Here is a 7503-nt window from a genome sequence, read left to right on the forward strand (position 1 = left end):
GTGGATGGTGCTGGGGAAGGGCGAGTCTCTGAACCTCAGTGCAGGCGGGAACGGTGCCTCACATTTCTGTGGCTGATGGGATATTTAATGTTTAGTTTATACTTCCTTTTTACACAGTTTGCCTGAGGGACGTTTTGTTGACTCATGACTTTACAGTAGCCTCTCTGATGAGGAGACTGAAGCCCAAGGAAGGGACCCATGTCCAGTAAGTGACCTGGTCTCACATCAACCAGAGCTGTCTCCATGCACTCAATAGAAAACGAGGCCTGGAGCCTCTCATCTGCTAGGCAGGGCCAGGCCACAGCAGCCCCCCACGGCCAGGATGCCGTTGGGGAGGGGGACCAGGCCACAGTAGTCAGCAATGCCCCCGTACCCAGTCCACAGACTCCCCACCACCTAGGCCACAGCAGCCCCTCACCACCCCCACCCAAGTCACAAAAGTCCCCCCGGCCACATGCCTCAGGCCACAGCATGGCCAGGTGGAGCCCTGAGACCTGGGCTTCATCACCATTTTCCTTATTTCTTCCACTCCTTGTCCTTGAAGCAAGGTGGGCGGGCAAGCAGAGAGGGGGATTTGCTAGAAGGATCCTGGGGTATCTCCCGGGCTTTTTCCAAGTTGGGCTTTTTCCAGAAATGCAATTTGGTATAACATTTAAACTTTAATCAACTTAATTCACTGTATTAATATAATGAAGCAGAAAAATCATACTATCATCTCAATAAATGCAGAAGAAAGAATGTGATACAACTCAGCATGCATTCAGGAAAAGAAACTCTTAGTAAAGAAGAGATAGAAGGGAGCTTCCTTGATCTCATTGCGGGGATCTACGTTTAAAAATCCTACCGCAGATCTCACACTTACTGGTGAAATATTGAAAGTGTCCCCCCTGAGGTCAGGAAAAAAATAAGGATGCTCACCACTAACACTTCTTTTCAGCAGCAACCGGTGAGGTAAGCCAAGAAGAAAGCAATAAAGGATAAAATGACTGGAAAGGAAAAAATGAAAAAGTGATTATTCACAAACAAAATGATATGTATGTAAGAAACCCAATATAATCTACAGATAACTATTGAAATTATTAAGTGAATCTCGAAAGACTACTGGTACAAGGTCAGTACACAAAGATCAATTGCATTCTAAATAAACCAGAAACCAGTGGTTACAAAATACAAATAGGGAACATTTTAAATTGATCATCCAATGCACCAAATGTCTGGGAATAAATCTAATGGACTAAGTGTGTAATATCTACACAGAAGACTAGAAGATAATGAAAACAATTGGAGAATATTTAAATCAATGTATGGCTAAACATGAATTGCAGCACTCAATATTGTGAGAATATCTATTCTCACCAAATGATCTATAGCTTCAATGCAAGCCTAATAAAAATTCTAGCAGAATATTTTGAGGAAACTGATAAGCTAATTGAAAGATTTAAATGAAAATGCGAAATACCAAGTATAACCAAGAAAATTTTGAAAAACAAAAAAACTGCATAGAACTGTGATTCTATGGTGTCAAAAGAAGACTCTTAAGAAAGTTTCAGTAATTAGGACAGGAAATAGCAGTTCAAGGCCAGTCCTCAGCACCTAACAAAATAGTTCAGAAAAAAACAACAACCCATGCCTATATGGATGCTTAATTTACAACAAAGCTACCGCAGCAGAGCAGCAGGGAGAAGGGAAATCATGTCAGTAAACGGTGCTAGGTCAACTGGACATCAAACACAGACAACACTGATGGACTGACTCTGAACCCCTACCTCACACTGTACAGAAAAACAATTCCTGGTGAATTGTCCTTTAAATTTGAAAATTGAAACAATAAACCTTCCAAAAGATAGCAGAAGCATTCCTTCATGACCATGGAGTAGCTGAGTTTTCTAAACTGGTCACAAAAAAACCCTAACCATAGAAAAAAGGTAGATAAATTGGATCACATTGAAATTAAGAACTCCTGTATAACAAAAGACTCCATTGTGATTATGGAAATGCAAGACACAGAGTGAGAGAAGGTATTTGCAACACATATATCTGCCAAGAGTTTGGGTCTGGAATATATAAATAACTTCTACAAATAAATAATAAAGAAAACTTGTGGCTTCTTCACCAGAAAGGATGTGCATGTGGAAAAATAAGAACATGTAAAGATGCTCAACCTCACTGGTCATTAGTGAACTACAGATTAAAGCCACCGTGAGAAACCACCACCACCCTCCAGGGTGGCCAAAGTGTCAACATCAACTGTTGATGTGGACAAGAAGCAGCTGGAAAGCTCCTCGCTTGCTGGTAGGAGTATAAAGTGGCTCAACACTTTGGTAAATCAGTGTGCCCTCTAGAGTGGGACCTCTGTGTCTCCTGTGACCTGGTACACAACCCAACAGAAACATATACACACGTGCACTGAGAGAGGAGTATGAGAAGGTTCACAGAGGCACAGGTTGATGGAACTCATGAACACAGCATCAAGTGAAAGAATCAAGACACAAAAGAATACATGCTGTGTGATGTCACTTATGCGAAGCAAAAACAGGCGTAACCAATCTGCGGAGGTAGGAGTCAGGGTAGAGGTTATCTTCAAGGCCCAGAGGCAGCCGTGGCTGTGGAGGGGCATGCCGGACACTCCGAGGTGGTCACATTCTGCTGCTTGCCCTGGTGGAGGTTTCACAGCTGTGTCCACGTTGGGCTAACGTGTTGAGATGTCCACTTACGACACGGATACTTTTCGGTGTATGCATTATACTTAAAAAAAGCTTGAAAATACGCAATGATGGTCACTTTTCACACCACCGCTCACAGCTGCTGTATCCCTGAGCGACTTGTATAGGTAACAGTCAACCCGAGTCCCTGAGATTCCAGTTTAAAACTATCAACTGCAAGATCTTGAATATATGGTAGTTGAAAGTTCCCTAGAGAGACGGCTTTAAATAACCACATGAGCCATCTAATTTGTCACTAACCCAACTGCACTTAGGCTCAGCCTCCAGCCTCCATCCCCACCAGAACAGCTCCTGGAGATTCAGGAGAGAGCACAGCCTGCCCACACCCTCCCTCCTCCGCCTCTTGCCTGGCTTCAGTTGCTAATTACCTTTTAGCTTCTCAAGAAAGACTGCTAACATAATAATTAAGACATAACTCAGCAAAATAGAAAAAAAAAATCTCCTTTTCCTAGCTCTAGTTCATTATTTTACAGTAATATGTTACCAGGAGCCATACTGTTTTTGCATCTGGTTTATTTTAAAAATCTAGTATCATTCAAAAGAAGTTGGTGAAGCTGCTAATTTTGTTTGATTTATGTATTTATACTCATCCCACAAAGAATTTGAGGTGTTTGGTGTGTCTCTATATTTGCCTGCTCTTTTAGTAATTTTTAAAAATGAATTTCTCCTTAAGGATCATGTACTTCTTTTTGATTTATTTTTAGTTCACACTTTTGTTACTGTTGTAAACAGCATCATCTTCCAAATTACATGTTGTTTGCTGCTGATATATAGAAATCATTTTGGGGGTGTGTGCATGTGTGTCAATTTTATACTCAGTAATCTTGCTGAATTTTAATTAGATCTAAGACTTCGGCTGTATGTAACCATATTTATGTCTCCCTTTCCACTCTTTATCCATGATTAAGTGAAAGAATCGAGACACAAAAGAATACAAGCTGTGTGAGGTATTAGCTCACTGAAGCCTCCAACTCCTGGCCTCAAGCAGTCTCCCTGCCTCGGCCTCCAGAGAAACACGCTTCTGCCTTTTCTTTCCTGCCTCGCTGGGCCTTCCTGCCTCCCACGCTCCCTTCTCTTTCTATGCTCACCTCTAATGCCAGGCTGAGGCTCTTCAGGTCTGGTGCCAGGTTCCCTTCTTTCCTTTCTCCGCCCTCTCTTTAGGGGATCGGTGATGCCTTCCATTTTCAAGGGTTTCAAGTGTCCATCTCCAGCACGGCTCTCCTCTCCGGACATCAGTCTTTCGTACGTAGCTGTCTTCCTAACACAGCCACTCGGACATCCTGTAGGCATTGCAAACTTAATGCACCCAAAAGGAATGCCTGGTTTCTTCTCCCCAACCCCCGTGTCATCCCAGAGCACCATCACCCACTGATATGTGCAAGCCAGGATCCTGGGTAAGCCCTGATGCTTCCCCTCCCCAGACCCCTCTAGTGACTCCATCACTAAGTCCTGTTGAGTCTAATTCCAAAAGCCTCTTAACTCTTTCCAATTCCACTGTCAACACCTGATGGAAGTCTTCTGCACAGAAGCTACAAACATGACTGAGCTCTAGGCAGACACCACCAGGTACGTCAGAGCCCCCATCCCTTCACCCGTGGTGCTGATTTGGGTTGTGTTTCTCCCACTCCCAGACAGTCTATGCACTTCGATGGCAGCTGCTCTAACTCCCAGTTCCAGAGCTAGGCCCTCTTTGGCTAAACCAGGGATTGCCTTTCTCTGTAAAGGGCCAGATGGCAAAGATCTACGGCTCTGCCGGCCACAGAAGTCCACTGCATCTATTCTTCATAATCCCCCACCCACCCCAACACTTTACATGTTTAATATTCATTCTTAGCTGCTGACCGGACACCATTGGGCCCAGGCTCAGCCTGCCCACCTCTGATTTAACCACGCAGCACATTCCCTTTGCCTGGTCTCTACAGAGTGCAAAGTGGCCCAATCAGGAGGACTCTTCTGACCAAGGGTGGCAGAAACCACCTCTCTTCTCCAACTTCACGTGTCATGGAAGTGCTTTTTCCTCTGCCACAGGCACTCTTGCCACCAGTGCCTTCTCATCCTCCAAGGCTCAGTGTAGCTTCCTGCAGCTTGCTCCGACACACCTGAGCAGTACGGCTGCAACGCCCTGGACTCTTGCAACTGTTCACATGCCTCTCCATTAGGAGCCTGCATTTGTACGTCACCACTGGAGCCTTTCCACCCATTGTCTCCCTCTTCTGGATGTAGAACAGGCTCAGACAGGCCAAACAACTTGGCCGGTGCTGCATGGCACAGCCAGGTCCACACTGACTGTCACACCTCTCTTCCTGCCCTGGATGGTGTCCCAATTAACACACTGCGCTGCTCCCTGACGCCATCTCCCCACTAGAACGTGAATGCCCAGTTATCACACTGCGCTGTTCCCTGACGCCATCTCCCCACTAGAACGTGAATGCCCAGTTATCACGCTGCACTGCTCCATGACGCCATCTCCCCACTAGAACGTGAATGCCCAGTTATCACGCTGCACTGCTCCCTGACGCCATCTCCCCACTAGAACGTGAATGCCCAGTTATCACGCTGCACTGCTCCATGACGCCATCTCCCCACTAGAATGTGAATGCCCAGTTATCACGCTGCGCTGCTCCCTGACGCCATCTCCCCACTAGAACATGAATATCCTGAAGCAAAGACATCTTCCTGGCCACATGTTGACCCATGCACAGGAGACTGCCTGTGGCGCTGAAAGGTCATCAGATTGTCCTGTCTCGCCTGCCCCTGTGTGTCTAATCGTTTTCTCTCTTTAGGCTGGCAAGTGACGGAGACTATCCTAATTGTGCTGGATTTAAACCTTTCAGGCCTAGGCACAAAGAGACACTCTCAATGCCAGTTCTAAGTGCCCAGGGCCATCCTGGGAGTCAGAATCCGCTTGAGGTCCTGGAGTCAGGGGGTGGGGTGGGGGGGCTGTGTGCCTGTCACAGAGCACAGACAGACCGCTCCTGCTGCATCACTGTGGGAGCTGGGAGTTGTCCCAGAGACGGTGGCACATTGTGAGCTGGTCGGGCTTCACACACGGTTTCCACCACCATGGCAGCTGTTGACCGAACAGTTTGGCACCATCTGGTTTTTGCTCCTCCAGTCTCATGTCTTTTTATTTTATTTTTGAAATATAGGGCAAAATTAGTATGTCTGAAATCATGGTATCACCAAATATTGGTTACCTCTTATTAGCAGTTTTATGCTCCTCCTGATGTTTGAGAAACAAGGAAATCAATAATCCACTTTAGGCTACAATCTAAAAAGTACCTGTGAGTGTCCTTTCTCAAATAGATTGGGCAGAATTAAATAAAACAAAGCAAGATTGTTTAAAGTTACATTTTTAGTTGTACACAAGGACTATAGTCAAATGGGCTTCAAAAGCACAAAGGCTGTGGTCAGTCATCAGCCCTAGGACACCAGCACCAAGACCAGGCCAGTCTCAGCACAGCAGGTTGGCAGCACGCTCTGTAATTGGGCAGACAGAAATCCACACGGATTGCCCTGTGTGGCTGGAAAGGGAAAGGGAGGCTGTCCTGGCCACTGAGGCCCGGGGAGGCCAGCACACCCGTGTGCAGGTCACGTGACCCACCCCTCTGGTCCCACCCTTCTAGCCACAGTCTGCCAGTCCCTGGGCATGACAGGAAGGGGGTTCACAGATCAGTGGTATTTACATGTGTAAGCTTTGAACACTCTCTTCAACTGAAAGCCCAGTGTGTGAAGAGGCTGGGCAGCTGGGCCACTCTGAGGCTGGCACCTTCCCCTCCTTTTCGAAAGCGCAGTGTGTGAACAGGCTGGGCAGCTGGGCCACTCGGCACCTTCCCCTCCTTTCTGGCAGTTCCCAGAAGGCTTGAGATCACAGTTTGAAATCCACTTAATCTGTCGAGTCGGCCTGGGTCTATATCCTAAGATCACGGAGATCATTTTGTGCCACTGTGTCCTGTAGGCTTTGGCAGGGCCGGTATAACTTTTAATTCTTCTTCTCATGGGGGTAGTCACAAGGTCATGCCATTTAACTGCACTGAAGGGAAAATGTGGTGAAATGGATTTTTTTGGTGCTGTGTAGACCACATTTCATAGCGGTTGATGTTTCTCATGCTTCTGCAAAGCCTAACTCCTGGGGCAGACAGAGGGAGCCCAGCGGGATTCCTATACTCAAGCCCTCCAGCATCAGGTTTATTTTCCAGGACACCAAAATGATCGTTTATTCCATAATTCCTACAAAGGAGACGGTAAACAACAGAACAGAGGTGGGGCGGGCACGGAAGGCCGGGAAGTAGATGGCTGCCAGCACTTCTGCAGAGACCCAGGGCCCCCTCCAGGAACCTTGGTGTTCGACCCCCACAGTGAACAGGGGATGGATGGCTGAGATGTCCTCGAAATTTCTTTGGGCCTCCTCAGGCGACCACAGGATTCCTTCTCAAAGAGCCTGATCTCAACAGCCACCCAAATGGGCATCCTGGTGCTTCATGCTCCACAGCAGCTGGGAATGCTGTGTCCTGGCCCCAGGCGACTGGAAACTGCTTTCGTCCCTGGCATCAGCACCAAGAGGAATGTTCTGAGCGCCATTCCTCCAAGTCAGGGAGAGTGTCACGACAGAAACTGTCTCTGTGGAAAGGACGGCATCTGAGGCCGTGGAGAAGGAAGGGAGAATCAGAGGCTGCTGGCTGGTCCTGCAGAGCCGCCTGAGAGGCCCGTGGGAGCAGCAGAGGGTCCCGGCCTTGGCCGCCATCTGCTCTCTGCTGCTCTGGAGGGAGAAAAAGAACAA

At 47.2% G+C, this 7503-nt stretch overlaps 1 long non-coding RNA gene across 1 annotated transcript; it reads right to left on the reverse strand.

Annotated features, from left to right (window-relative positions):
• Window positions 1-6060: 6060 nt before the first annotated feature.
• On the reverse strand, window positions 6061-6717 carry LOC105520438. Its single transcript, XR_001003134.1, has 2 exons — window positions 6554-6717; window positions 6061-6492 (listed from the first exon to the last, which is right to left on the reverse strand). It is a non-coding gene; the product is annotated as an uncharacterized LOC105520438 (long non-coding RNA).
• Window positions 6718-7503: the final 786 nt, after the last annotated feature.

Source organism: Colobus angolensis, unplaced genomic scaffold (genome assembly GCF_000951035.1).
Source record: "Colobus angolensis palliatus isolate OR3802 unplaced genomic scaffold, Cang.pa_1.0 Scaffold38, whole genome shotgun sequence".
In the NCBI taxonomy this organism is placed as follows: Eukaryota; Metazoa; Chordata; class Mammalia; order Primates; family Cercopithecidae; genus Colobus; species Colobus angolensis.